The following is a 14,206-nucleotide window of genomic DNA, read 5'->3' as shown; positions in this document are numbered from 1 at the left end:
AAATAATACATAAGCTAAACTTTTTCAGGTTTTGTGCAGCCATATATACATATAAGTAATATCACAGTATAAAAATAACCTACAACACGAAATCTCTAGGACAGGTGAACTTTCTGACGACACAGCGTCACCAGCACAGACCAAACACTGCACAAAGAATGAGATATTTTAAACATGATGTGACCTTAGCATTAATGTAACAATAAAAATAACTTACCGCACAAAATCTCTGTAATGGATGAACGTCTGACAGCGCAGCATCAGGCACACAGACAAAATACTGCAAACACAGTGAAATATTTTAAATGTGATGTGAGCAAAACATACTGTTTATCAGAACAGGATAAAAATAACCTACCGCTCTAAATCACTATGACAGGTGTACTTGCTGACAGCGCAGCCTCACGAACAAAGACAAAATGCTGCACAAAGAGTGAAAAACTTCGAACGTGATGTAACCAGAACATATTGTGCATCAATATAACAGTATAAAAATAACTTACCACACGAAATCTCAACAACAGGTGTACTTTCTGAAGGCGCAGCCTCACGAATACTGCTCAAAAAGTGAGATATTTCAAACATGTCGTGAACAAAACATACTGTGCATCAATATAACAGTATAAAAATAACTTTCCACACAAAATCACTTTAACATACGAATTAATCTCGACAGCAGATGAACTTTCTGACCCGATAAATTGAGCATTCAGAGCAAGAGAAACTTTGGAAAATCCTCAGCGCTGATTGGCCCTGATTTTAAACTTTAGACAATGCATCCCTCCGATTAGCCCAGGGTCTAAGCAAACTGTAGACAATCGCGGCTTCTCGTTGGACGAGAGTCTACAGTCTACAGTTACCATTGCACGTTCCCTGGGCAGATGTCTGCGAACTCCCCAAATGTGGGAATCTCGACTGCATAATTTCTGGTAGTGGGGGACTGCGTTCGCGCTCTCCCCTGAGCACAGTGGTTCAAGACAGAGTTCAGGCGGTAGCGTCGGGCCCGGCTGGAGCGGCGCTTCCCTCTCTTCCTCGTCCTTTGCCAAGCCTCTTTTGCTCCAGTAGAGCTGCGCGCGCCTGTGGAAGGCCTGCCCACCCGTCGCTGGAAGAGTCTGTTCTGACGCCGAAAACTACTCGAAAGGTCCCCCCTCAAAGCGGTTTGACCAGGTGAAGGAACACGCAAAGAGAGCCCCCGGTGGCTTTTTTCCGCCAAGCGAGTGTGCCCTGTGGAATGTCAGGATTTTATTTGCCGGCCTGCCGCTGTTACTGATGGAACGAATGCAGACCGTGTGAAAGGTCATCATTTTATCTGCCATTAAGTAAGCGAACGCTTCTGCTCGGATCAGAGGTAACTTTGTTTCAAGAACTGCAATCTTTTGCAGACGTCTGTGGCGTTTTAGGCAGAGGGACGGTTCTAAACCAATCTGAACCAGAGGCAATTTCGCAGCCAGCCGTCGGTGGTTTCCCGTCCCAGGAATGTAAGGTGCTTGCAGCGAGAGGTTGTTTCGTTAGCGCTTCCGCTTTCGTCAGTGAAGTTCTTTTGCGGAACGTTTGTAGATCCCGTCGTCTTCTTCAAGCTATGTCGTTTGAGCACTGTGCTGATAGGCTGACGTAAGAAAACAGGACGAAAATATACAAGGCAAGAGTGCAAAGCACGGAGCTCTAGGCAAAGGCGGTCCGAACCGCAGCAAAGCAGGAGGTCGACATGTCCAAATAGACCAAATCAGAAACTAAGCAGAGAAAAACGACATCTGTAGAGAAAGAAAACAGATGGAGGAAAAGAAAGAAAGAACAGGAGGATCCCCTCCCCTCCCCCCATAGAGGGTCTGTTATCCCCAGATCGAGTGCGTCCAGTGGAATCCATGTGTTGGCAGCCCCAACTGATGACAAAACACAAAGCAAGCATCTGGAGGAAGCTCAAACTCTTCATGCGTTGCCACAGTTACTAGCGAGTGGTTTGCAGGCACAGGCACGTCTGCTGCAAGTACAGCGCCGTCAGGGGACAGGGGTTGCTGGCCCATTCCCCATGCTCGGTTGCTGGGCATCACCGCCCTGGAGTACGGCCGATAGAAAACAGCGGCTGCCATTTGCGCCACCCGGCAACTCATACCTACCTGGCAGGGGAGATACCATGATCAAGAAGGTGGTTCACCCAGGGCAAGGCTTGGCCATTGCACTCCGGCCACGCTGACCCCTGCGAATTCCCCAAATGTTGGAATCTCCACGTCATAATTTCTGGTAGTGGGGGACTGCGTTCGCGCTCTCCCCTGAGTACAGTGGTTCAAGACAGAGTTCAGACAGTAGCGTCGGACCCGGCTGGAGCGGCGCTTCCCTCTCTTCCTCGTCCTTTGCCAAGCCTCTTTTGCTCCAGTAGAGCTGCGCGCGCCTGTGGAAGGCCTGCCCACCCGTCGCTGGAAGAGTCTGTTCTGACGCCGAAAACTACTCGAAAGGTCCCCCCTCAAAGCGGTTTGACCAGGTGAAGGAACACGCAAAGAGAGCCCCCGGTGGCTTTTGTCCGCCAAGCGAGTGTGCCCTGTGGAATGTCAGGATTTTATTTGCCGGCCTGCCGCTGTTACTGATGGAACGAATGCAGACCGTGTGAAAGGTCATCATTTTATCTGCCATTAAGTAAGCGAACGCTTCTGCTCGGATCAGAGGTAACTTTGTTTCAAGAACTGCAATCTTTTGCAGACGTCTGTGGCGTTTTAGGCAGAGGGACGGTTCTAAACCAATCTGAACCAGAGGCAATTTCGCAGCCAGCCGTCGGTGGTTTCCCGTCCCAGGAATGTAAGGTGCTTGCAGCGAGAGGTTGTTTCGTTAGCGCTTCCGCTTTCGTCAGTGAAGTTCTTTTGCGGAACGTTTGTAGATCCCGTCGTGTTCTTCAAGCTATGTCGTTTGAGCACTGTGCTGATAGGCTGACGTAAGAAAACAGGACGAAAATATACAAGGCAAGAGTGCAAAGCACGGAGCTCTAGGCAAAGGCGGTCCGAACCGCAGCAAAGCAGGAGGTCGACATGTCCAAATAGACCAAATCAGAAACTAAGCAGAGAAAAACGACATCTGTAGAGAAAGAAAACAGATGGAGGAAAAGAAAGAAAGAACAGGAGGATCCCCTCCCCTCCCCCCATAGAGGGTCTGTTATCCCCAGATCGAGTGCGTCCAGTGGAATCCATGTGTTGGCAGCCCCAACTGATGACAAAACACAAAGCAAGCATCTGGAGGAAGCTCAAACTCTTCATGCGTTGCCACAGTTACTAGCGAGTGGTTTGCAGGCACAGGCACGTCTGCTGCAAGTACAGCGCCGTCAGGGGACAGGGGTTGCTGGCCCATTCCCCATGCTCGGTTGCAGGGCATCACCGCCCTGGAGTACGGCCGATAGAAAACGGCGGCTGCCATTTGCGCCACCTGGCAACTCATACCTACCTGGCAGGGGAGATACCATGATCAAGAAGGTGGTTCACCCAGGGCAAGGCTTGGCCATTGCACTCCGGCCACGCTGACCCCTGCGAATTCCCCAAATGTTGGAATCTCCACGTCATAATTTCTGGTAGTGGGGGACTGCGTTCGCGCTCTCCCCTGAGTACAGTGGTTCAAGACAGAGTTCAGGCAGTAGCGTCGGACCTGGCTGGAGCGGCGCTTCCCTCTCTTCCTCGTCCTTTGCCAAGCCTCTTTTGCTTCAGTAGAGCTGCGCGCGCCTGTGGAAGGCCTGCCCACCCGTCGCTAGAAGAGTCTGTTCTGACGCCGAAAACTACTCGAAAGGTCCCCCCTCAAAGCGGTTTGACCAGGTGAAGGAACACGCAAAGAGAGCCCCCGGTGGCTTTTGTCCGCCAAGCGAGTGTGCCCTGTGGAATGTCAGAATTTTATTTGCCGGCCGGCCGCTGTTACTGACAGAACGAATGTAGACCGTGTGAAAGGTCATCATTTTTTCTGCCATTGAGTAAGCGAACGCTTCTGCTCGGATCAGAGGTAACTTTGTTTCAAGAACTGCAATCTTTTGCAGACGTCTGTCGTTTAAGGTTTGCAGGGAATTTTTTCGTCAAATCCTCGTACAACGTCAAGTCATGACATTTGACAGATCCACGCCGTAGTATCATGGGTCATCCAGTGAGCAGAGAGCCATAAAACAAGGATAAAACAAGGATAAAACAAGGATAAAACAAGGCGTACGCATTGGTCAATCGAGCGGACAAAGCCAACTCAGCGTGACAAGCTCCCTGCAGGTATTAGGGCCAATTTACAATCCGGGCCCGACACAGCTGTACAGGTCCTTGCGAAATGTCCCCTTTCGTCACATTTGAAGCACCTGAATTCTGGGCGTTTCTTCATCACATTTTCTGAGCTCATGCATAGTCGACAGGTTTTTACCTGATTGGTGTGCATGACTCTAAAGTGCTGTGGCGCTTCCGCCGTCTCGATTTTGGTACTGTATGGTAAGGAGACCATCTCTTCCGGAAATCTGTTTTTTACAAACCTTGTTCCATCTTCTATGTTTGTGCCAGGATACAATCTTCTTTTAATTTTAGATATGGGGAAAACTCCCCATCTCTCTAGCTTGCTTAAAATTTCTTCATTTGCTAGGTAAACAGGCAGATGCTTGAACGAAACAACATAGTCTCTGTTTTGTAACCTCCGTACTTCAGATTTCACTCCTTTAATTGTCAATCCATTGTCTATTAAAATTTCGGTGTCATCTTCAGTCTCCATTGTTACTTCATACTCCCTTTGTTTGTTTGGGTCTCACCGCCAGCATTCTTCCTTCTCCAATCAGCTCCGTGACTGCTTTGGTTATATCAAATCTTCTTGCATCTTTTACATTTTCTACTTCTACAGTTACTGTTGCTTCCTTTGTGCATACTCTTCTTTGTACCTCTTGCTTATCCTTACCTTTCTCACCTCTTCGTTGGCCGGGCTCTTCATTTTATTTATCTCTTTGTCTGTTGTCAAGTCCATTTTCTTTACCTCTCCGTCTATTATCCAGCCCATTTTCTTTATCCTTTCTTGCAAGTCCCTCCATCTCCATGTCGTTGCCGGGGAATCTGTCCATGATTAAAAATAAAACACACTACATAACCACCCTTCAGTCAGCAAAATGCTGCTGTTAGGTGGTTTTTAAAGACAAAAAGAAAACAAAGAAACAAAAACACTCAAGGTCAATAAACAAAAAGGTAGACAAACAAAATGGGGAGAGCCTTTCTCTCCTTACTGCTGCCAACTCACTTCCTGTTTGCTCTATAGCCCCCTCAGGGTGGTGTGGCCGTAAGCAATGACAGCTGTCAAGTGTTGGCTATTGAAACTAGGCGCAGCCCCAGGAGGCGAGCACAGATTAGCTGCCTGCAGCGCCAATGAGCTGGACAGCCGGAGCTGGGCAAGCTGTGAAGCACCAGATTCCATGTCACGGTACTGCGGTGTGGCTCCCAGGAGACAGCTCCTGCCAAGCTTGCATGTCAGGATGGCCGAGCGGTCTAAGGCGCTGCGTTCAGGTCGCAGTCTCCACTGGAGGCGTGGGTTCGAATCCCACTTCTGACAAACCGAGCTTGCGGCAGTGCGCTCAGGCTGAATTCTTTAACTCTCTGCCCCCATGTCCGAATGATACAGTAACACTGACAACGTGCCACATCACGCGGGCTTTAATGCAAGTGCACTGAAAGGGGATCAAAAGAATTGTCCTGGGATGGTGTTGCTTTTTAAGGTTTGCAGGGCATTTTTTTCGTCAAATCCTCGTACAACGTCAAGTCATGACATTTGACAGATCCATGCCCTTGTATCGTGGATCATCCAGTGAGCAGAGAGCCAATTGAGAATGTGCGTAAAAGCAAATCTGAATGTTTCCGCCCAGTTGCTAACAGGAGACCCTCCGCTTGTAAAGCCATCGTGATAACCACAGGAGCCTCCGGTTAGGGTGAGAGCACTGTCTTGTGGTGCCAGCGCAGAGAGACGGAAAGTCACTTTCCACAATGTTTTCATTCAATGTTCTACGCTGGTGGAATCACCTTCCCATTCCCACTCGGATTACGGATACACCGGTGTCCTTCAAACGACAGCTAACACCCATCTCTTCAGAGTACACCCGAACCCCGGTGAATATCCCTCTCTCTAAAGAAAACGAAACTCCTACTCCAGCACTAAATTCTCTGAGCACAAACAAATTACTTGGAATAAATAGCCCTTTTTCGTATGCATTGCCTCGTCTTGTTGAATACCTCCACTATTGTATGTCGCTTTGGACAAAAGTGTCCGCTAATTGTATGCTTCCGCCCAGTTTCGAACAGGAGACCTTTAGCGTGTAATGCAAACATGATAAACACTACACTACGGAAACCAATAGGCCAGTGCTGCTTCAAGTATTTATAGTCTTTTTTTATAGAGCTGTCTTGTACGGTCTGCACCGTGAAGGGCCAGCAAACGCACTGGCCACCTGCTCATGCACAACACAAAGCTAAAAGAAATCAGATTCTACGCAAGTTTACGACACCGCGAGGGGCGGTAAACACTGAGCTGAATTCAAACTTCTAGCCTCAAACCGCTCTGCAGAAAGAATGTTTTCAGTGAACGTCAGTACTCAACAGAAGCCTGATTTGACAATTGTCATAAAAGCCAGAGGTTGTTTCCGCCCAGTTTCGAACTGGGGACCTTTCGCGTGTGAGGCGAACGTGATAACCACTACACTACAGAAACCTTCAGGCAGGTCGAGCTGATAACCCTTTTTGATTGGGTGCCTGTCGACGATCATTGCTGGTGCGGCAGTGGATGCTATTATTTTCTCGCCAAAAGAAGAGCACTGTTTCTGCTCGGTTTCGAACCGAGGACCTTTCGCGTGTTAGGCGAACGTGATGACCACTACACTACAGAAACCCCACAAGTGCTTTCACCAGCGAAGTTAGGCCTGCAAGGATAAAACAAGGCGTACGCGTTGGTCAATCGAGCGGACAAAGCCAACTCGGCGTGACAAGCTCCCTGCAGGTATTAGGGCCAATTTACAATCCGGGCCCGACACAGCTGTACAGGTCCTTGCGAAATGTCCCATATCGTCACATTTGAAGCACCTGAAGCACTGTCTTGTGGTGCCAGCGCAGAGAGACGGAAAGTCACTTTCCACAATGTTTTCATTCAATGTTCTACGCTGGTGGAATCACCTTCCCATTCCCACTCGGATTACGGATACACCGGTGTCCTTCAAACGACAGCTAACACCCATCTCTTCAGAGTACACCCGAACCCCGGTGAATATCCCTCTCTCTAAAGAAAACGAAACTCCTACTCCAGCACTAAATTCTCTGAGCACAAACAAATTACTTGGAATAAATAGCCCTTTTTCGTATGCATTGCCTTGTCTTGTTGAATACCTCCACTATTGTATGTCGCTTTGGACAAAAGTGTCCGCTAATTGTATGCTTCCGCCCAGTTTCGAACAGGAGACCTTTAGCGTGTAATGCAAACATGATAAACACTACACTACGGAAACCAATAGGCCAGTGCTGCTTCAAGTATTTATAGTCTTTTTTTATAGAGCTGTCTTGTACTGTCTGCACCGTGAAGGGCCAGCAAACGCACTGGCCACCTGCTCATGCACAACACAAAGCTAAAAGAAATCAGATTCTACGCAAGTTTGCGACACCGCGAGGGGCGGTAAACACTGAGCTGAATTCAAACTTCTAGCCTCACACCGCTCTGCAGAAAGAATGTTTTCAGTGAACGTCAGTACTCAACAGAAGCCTGATTTGACAATTGTCATAAAAGCCAGAGGTTGTTTCCGCCCAGTTTCGAACTGGGGACCTTTCGCGTGTGAGGCGAACGTGATAACCACTACACTACAGAAACCTTCAGGCAGATCGAGCTGATAACCCTTTTTGATTGGGTGCCTGTCGACGATCATTGCTGGTGCGGCAGTGGATGCTATTATTTTCTCGCCAAAAGAAGAGCACTGTTTCTGCTCGGTTTCGAACCGAGGACCTTTCGCGTGTTAGGCGAACGTGATGACCACGACACTACAGAAACCCCACAAGTGGTTTCACCAGCGAAGTTAGGCCTGCAAGGATAAAACAAGGCGTACGCGTTGATCAATCGAGCGGACAAAGCCAACTCGGCGTGACAAGCTCCCTGCAGGTATTAGGGCCAATTTACAATCCGGGCCCGACACAGCTGTACAGGTCCTTGCGAAATGTCCCCTTTCGTCACATTTGAAGCACCTGAATTCTGGGCGTTCCTTCATCACATTTTCTGAGCTCATGCATAGTCGACAGGTTTTTACCTGATTGGTGTGCATGACTCTAAAGTGCTGTGGCGCTTCCGCCGTCTCGATTTTGGTACTGTATGGTAAGGAGACCATCTCTTCCGGAAATCTGTTTTTTACAAACCTTGTTCCATCTTCTATGTTTGTGCCAGGATACAATCTTCTTTTAATTTTAGATATGGGGAAAACTCCCCATCTCTCTAGCTTGCTTAAAATTTCTTCATTTGCTAGGTAAACAGGCAGATGCTTGAACGAAACAACATAGTCTCTGTTTTGTAACCTCCGTACTTCAGATTTCACTCCTTTAATTGTCAATCCATTGTCTATTAAAATTTCAGTGTCATCTTCAGTCTCCATTGTTACTTCATACTCCTTTTGTTTGTTTGGGTCTCACCGCCAGCATTCTTCCTTCTCCAATCAGCTCCGTGACTGCTTTGGTTATATCAAATCTTCTTGCATCTTTTACATTTTCTACTTCTACAGTTACTGTTGCTTCCTTTGTGCATACTCTTCTTTGTACCTCTTGCTTATCCTTACCTTTCTCACCTCTTCGTTGGCCGGGCTCTTCATTTTATTTATCTCTTTGTCTGTTGTCAAGTCCATTTTCTTTACCTCTCCGTCTATTATCCAGCCCATTTTCTTTATCCTTTCTTGCAAGTCCCTCCATTTCCATGTCGTTGCCGGGGAATCTGTCCATGATTAAAAATAAAACACACTACATAACCACCCTTCAGTCAGCAAAATGCTGCTGTTAGGTGGTTTTTAAAGACAAAAAGAAAACAAAGAAACAAAAACACTCAAGGTCAATAAACAAAAAGGTAGACAAACAAAATGGGGAGAGCCTTTCTCTCCTTACTGCTGCCAACTCACTTCCTGTTTGCTCTATAGCCCCCTCAGGGTGGTGTGGCCGTAAGCAATGACAGCTGTCAAGTGTTGGCTATTGAAACTAGGCGCAGCCCCAGGAGGTGAGCACAGATTAGCTGCCTGCAGCGCCAATGAGCTGGACAGCCGGAGCTGGGCAAGCTGTGAAGCACCAGATTCCATGTCACGGTACTGCGGTGTGACTCCCAGGAGACAGCTCCTGCCAAACTTGCATGTCAGGATGGCCGAGCGGTCTAAGGCGCTGCGTTCAGGTCGCAGTCTCCACTGGAGGCGTGGGTTCGAGTCCCACTTCTGACAAACCGAGCCTGCGGCAGTGCGCTCAGGCTGAATTCTTTAACTCTCTGCCCCCATGTCCGAACGATACAGTAACACTGACAAAGTGCCGCATCACGCGGGCTTTAATGCAAGTGCACTGAAAGGGGATCAAAAGAATTGTCCTGGGATGGTGTTGCTTTTTAAGGTTTGCAGGGCATTTTTTTCGTCAAATCCTCGTACAACGTCAAGTCATGACATTTGACAGATCCATGCCCTTGTATCGTGGATCATCCAGTGAGCAGAGAGCCAATTGAGAATGTGCGTAAAAGCAAATCTGAATGTTTCCGCCCAGTTGCTAACAGGAGACCCTCCGCTTGTAAAGCCATCGTGATAACCACAGGAGCCTCCGGTTAGGGTGAGAGCACTGTCTTGTGGTGCCAGCGCAGAGAGACGGAAAGTCACTTTCCACAATGTTTTCATTCAATGTTCTACGTTGGTGGAATCACCTTCCCATTCCCACTCGGATTACGGATACACCGGTGTCCTTCAAACGACAGCTAACACCCATCTCTTCAGAGTACACCCGAACCCCGGTGAATATCCCTCTCTCTAAAGAAAACGAAACTCCTACTCCAGCACTAAATTCTCTGAGCACAAACAAATTACTTGGAATAAATAGCCCTTTTTCGTATGCATTGCCTTGTCTTGTTGAATACCTCCACTATTGTATGTCGCTTTGGACAAAAGTGTCCGCTAATTGTATGCTTCCGCCCAGTTTCGAACAGGAGACCTTTAGCGTGTAATGCAAACATGATAAACACTACACTACGGAAACCAATAGGCCAGTGCTGCTTCAAGTATTTATAGTCTTTTTTTATAGAGCTGTCTTGTACGGTCTGCACCGTGAAGGGCCAGCAAACGCACTGGCCACCTGCTCATGCACAACACAAAGCTAAAAGAAATCAGATTCTACGCAAGTTTGCGACACCGCGAGGGGCGGTAAACACTGAGCTGAATTCAAACTTCTAGCCTCACACCGCTCTGCAGAAAGAATGTTTTCAGTGAACGTCAGTACTCAACAGAAGCCTGATTTGACAATTGTCATAAAAGCCAGAGGTTGTTTCCGCCCAGTTTCGAACTGGGGACCTTTCGCGTGTGAGGCGAACGTGATAACCACTACGGAAACCTTCAAGCAGATCGAGCTGATAACCCTTTTTGATTGGGTGCCTGTCAAAGATCATTGCTGGTGCGGCAGTGGATGCTATTATTTTCTCGCCAAAAGAAGAGCACTGTTTCTGCTCGGTTTCGAACCGAGGACCTTTCGCGTGTTAGGCGAACGTCATGACCACTACACTACAGAAACCCCACAAGTGCTTTCACCAGCGAAGTTAGGCCTGCAAGGATAAAACAAGGCGTACGCGTTGATCAATCGAGCGGACAAAGCCAACTCGGCGTGACAAGCTCCCTGCAGGTATTAGGGCCAATTTACAATCCGGGCCCGACACAGCTGTACAGGTCCTTATGAAATGTCCCCTTTCGTCACATTTGAAGCACCTTAATTCTGGGCGTTCCTTCATCACATTTTCTGAGCTCATGCATAGTCGACAGGTTTTTACCTGATTGGTGTGCATGACTCTAAAGTGCTGTGGCGCTTCCGCCGTCTCGATTTTGGTACTGTATGGTAAGGAGACCATCTCTTCCGGAAATCTGTTTTTTACAAACCTTGTTCCATCTTCTATGTTTGTGCCAGGATACAATCTTCTTTTAATTTTAGATATGGGGAAAACTCCCCATCTCTCTAGCTTGCTTAAAATTTCTTCATTTGCTAGGTAAACAGGCAGATGCTTGAACGAAACAACATAGTCTCTGTTTTGTAACCTCCGTACTTCAGATTTCACTCCTTTAATTGTCAATCCATTGTCTATTAAAATTTCGGTGTCATCTTCAGTCTCCATTGTTACTTCATACTCCCTTTGTTTGTTTGGGTCTCACCGCCAGCATTCTTCCTTCTCCAATCAGCTCCGTGACTGCTTTGGTTATATCAAATCTTCTTGCATCTTTTACATTTTCTACTTCTACAGTTACTGTTGCTTCCTTTGTGCATACTCTTCTTTGTACCTCTTGCTTATCCTTACCTTTCTCACCTCTTCGTTGGCCGGGCTCTTCATTTTATTTATCTCTTTGTCTGTTGTCAATCCATTTTCTTTATCTCTCCGTCTATTATCCAGCCCATTTTCTTTATCCTTTCTTGCAAGTCCCTCCATTTCCATGTCGTTGCCGGGGAATCTGTCCATGATTAAAAATAAAACACACTACATAACCACCCTTCAGTCAGCAAAATGCTGCTGTTAGGTGGTTTTTAAAGACAAAAAGAAAACAAACAAACAAAAACACTCAAGGTCAATAAACAAAAAGGTAGACAAACAAAATGGGGAGAGCCTTTCTCTCCTTACTGCTGCCAACTCACTTCCTGTTTGCTCTATAGCCCCCTCAGGGTGGTGTGGCCGTAAGCAATGACAGCTGTCAAGTGTTGCCTATTGAAACTAGGCGCAGCCCCAGGAGGCGAGCACAGATTAGCTGCCTGCAGCGCCAATGAGCTGGACAGCCGGAGCTGGGCAAGCTGTGAAGCACCAGATTCCATGTCACGGTACTGCGGTGTGGCTCCCAGGAGACAGCTCCTGCCAAGCTTGCATGTCAGGTTGGCCGAGCGGTCTAAGGCACTGAGTTCAGGTCGCAGTCTTCCCTGGAGGCGTGGGTTCGAATCCCACTTCTGACAAACCGAGCCTGCGGCAGTGTGCTCAGGCTGAATTCTTTAACTCTCTGCCCCCATGTCCGAATGATACAGTAACACTGACAAAGTGCCGCATCACGCGGGCTTTAATGCAAGTGCACTGAAAGGGGATCAAAAGAATTGTCCTGGGATGGTGTTGCTTTTTAAGGTTTGCAGGGCATTTTTTTCGTCAAATCCTCGTACAACGTCAAGTCATGACATTTGACAGATCCATGCCCTTGTATCGTGGATCATCCAGTGAGCAGAGAGCCAATTGAGAATGTGGGTAAAAGCAAATCTGAATGTTTCCGCCCAGTTGCTAACAGGAGACCCTCCGCTTGTAAAGCCATCGTGATAACCACAGGAGCCTCCGGTTAGGGTGAGAGCACTGTCTTGTGGTGCCAGCGCAGAGAGACGGAAAGTCACTTTCCACAATGTTTTCATTCAATGTTCTACGCTGGTGGAATCACCTTCCCATTCCCACTCGGATTACGGATACACCGGTGTCCTTCAAACGACAGCTAACACCCATCTCTTCAGAGTACACCCGAACCCCGGTGAATATCCCTCTCTCTAAAGAAAACGAAACTCCTACTCCAGCACTAAATTCTCTGAGCACAAACAAATTACTTGGAATAAATAGCCCTTTTTCGTATGCATTGCCTCGTCTTGTTGAATACCTCCACTATTGTATGTCGCTTTGGACAAAAGTGTCTGCTAATTGTATGCTTCCGCCCAGTTTCGAACAGGAGACCTTTAGCGTGTAATGCAAACATGATAAACACTACACTACGGAAACCAATAGGCCAGTGCTGCTTCAAGTATTTATAGTCTTTTTTTATAGAGCTGTCTTGTACGGTCTGCACCGTGAAGGGCCAGCAAACGCACTGGCCACCTGCTCATGCACAACACAAAGCTAAAAGAAATCAGATTCTACGCAAGTTTGCGACACCGCGAGGGGCGGTAAACACTGAGCTGAATTCAAACTTCTAGCCTCACACCGCTCTGCAGAAAGAATGTTTTCAGTGAACGTCAGTACTCAAGAGAAGCCTGATTTGACAATTGTCATAGAAGCCAGAGGTTGTTTCCGCCCAGTTTCGAACTGGGGACCTTTCGCGTGTGAGGCGAACGTGATAACCACTACAATACGGAAACCTTCAGGCAAATCGAGCTGATAACCTGTCGACGATCATTGCTGGTGCGGCAGTGGATGCTATTATTTTCTCGCCAAAAGAAGAGCACTGTTTCTGCTCGGTTTCGAACAGAGGACCTTTCGCGTGTTAGGCGAACGTGATGACCACTACACTACAGAAACCCCACAAGTGCTTTCACCAGCAAAGTTAGGCCTGCAAGGATAAAACAAGGCATACGCGTTGGTCAATCGAGCGGACAAAGCCAACTCAGCGTGACAAGCTCCCTGCAGGTATTAGGGCCAATTTACAATCCGGGCCCGACACAGCTGTACAGGTCCTTGCGAAATGTCCCCTTTCGTCACATTTGAAGCACCTGAATTCTGCGGTCTTGATCACATGTTTTTGGATTTGTCATGGAAACCAGAGCACCCAGAGGAAACCCACACGAACATGGGGAGAACATGCAAACTCCACACAGAAACACCAACTGACCCAGCTTAGGCTCAAACTAGTGACCTTCTTGCTGTGAGGCGAACATGCTACCCACTGCACCACCATGCAGCCACCATACACATTTTTTCCTAAAATGTATATATATTTTAAGTCTCAGCTCTGCAATTTAACTATTTTTGTGGCAAATATTTTTTCATTATCTTTCAAACAGTAGGCTGAAAAAAAAAACTAATTTTAGAATAACAATTAAATTGCCGGCAATGTGGTGGCGCTGAGGGTAGAACGTTCGCCTCACAGTAAGAAATTTGTTGGTTCGAGCCTCAGCTAGGTCAGGTGGCATTTCTGTGTGGAGTTTGCATGTTCTCCCTGTGTTTGTGTGGGTGTCCTCTGGGTGCTCTGGTTTCCTCCACAAATCCAAAGACATTTGGTACAGGTAAATTGAGTAGGCTCAAATATATATATGTGTGTGTGTTTGGATGTTTC

At 47.4% G+C, this 14,206-nt stretch overlaps 1 long non-coding RNA gene and 7 other non-coding genes across 8 annotated transcripts in view; 5 read left to right on the top strand and 3 right to left on the bottom strand.

The window, feature by feature from the left end:
* The window catches only part of LOC148680292 (uncharacterized), a 790,608-nt gene that overhangs the window by 558,120 nt on the left and 218,282 nt on the right, over nt 1-14,206 (top strand). The window lies entirely within an intron of this gene.
* On the top strand, nt 2,107-2,270 carry LOC137494481 (U1 spliceosomal RNA). Its single transcript, XR_015486944.1, has one exon. It is a non-coding gene; the product is annotated as a U1 spliceosomal RNA (small nuclear RNA).
* LOC137494479 (U1 spliceosomal RNA) lies at nt 3,416-3,579 on the top strand. Its single transcript, XR_015486933.1, has one exon. It is a non-coding gene; the product is annotated as a U1 spliceosomal RNA (small nuclear RNA).
* Nucleotides 5,444-5,526, top strand: trnal-cag (transfer RNA leucine (anticodon CAG)). Its single transcript has one exon. It is a non-coding gene; the product is annotated as a tRNA-Leu (tRNA).
* Nucleotides 6,603-6,675, bottom strand: trnav-cac (transfer RNA valine (anticodon CAC)). The gene has a single exon. It is a non-coding gene; the product is annotated as a tRNA-Val (tRNA).
* On the bottom strand, nt 6,780-6,852 carry trnav-aac (transfer RNA valine (anticodon AAC)). Its single transcript has one exon. It is a non-coding gene; the product is annotated as a tRNA-Val (tRNA).
* trnav-cac (transfer RNA valine (anticodon CAC)) lies at nt 7,746-7,818 on the bottom strand. Its single transcript has one exon. It is a non-coding gene; the product is annotated as a tRNA-Val (tRNA).
* trnal-cag (transfer RNA leucine (anticodon CAG)) lies at nt 9,327-9,409 on the top strand. The gene has a single exon. It is a non-coding gene; the product is annotated as a tRNA-Leu (tRNA).

Source organism: Danio rerio, chromosome 4 (assembly GCF_052040795.2).
Source record: "Danio rerio strain M-AB ecotype USA chromosome 4, GRCz13ab, whole genome shotgun sequence".
NCBI classification, from domain to species: Eukaryota; Metazoa; Chordata; class Actinopteri; order Cypriniformes; family Danionidae; genus Danio; species Danio rerio.
This window is presented reverse-complemented; position numbering and strand designations above follow the sequence as displayed.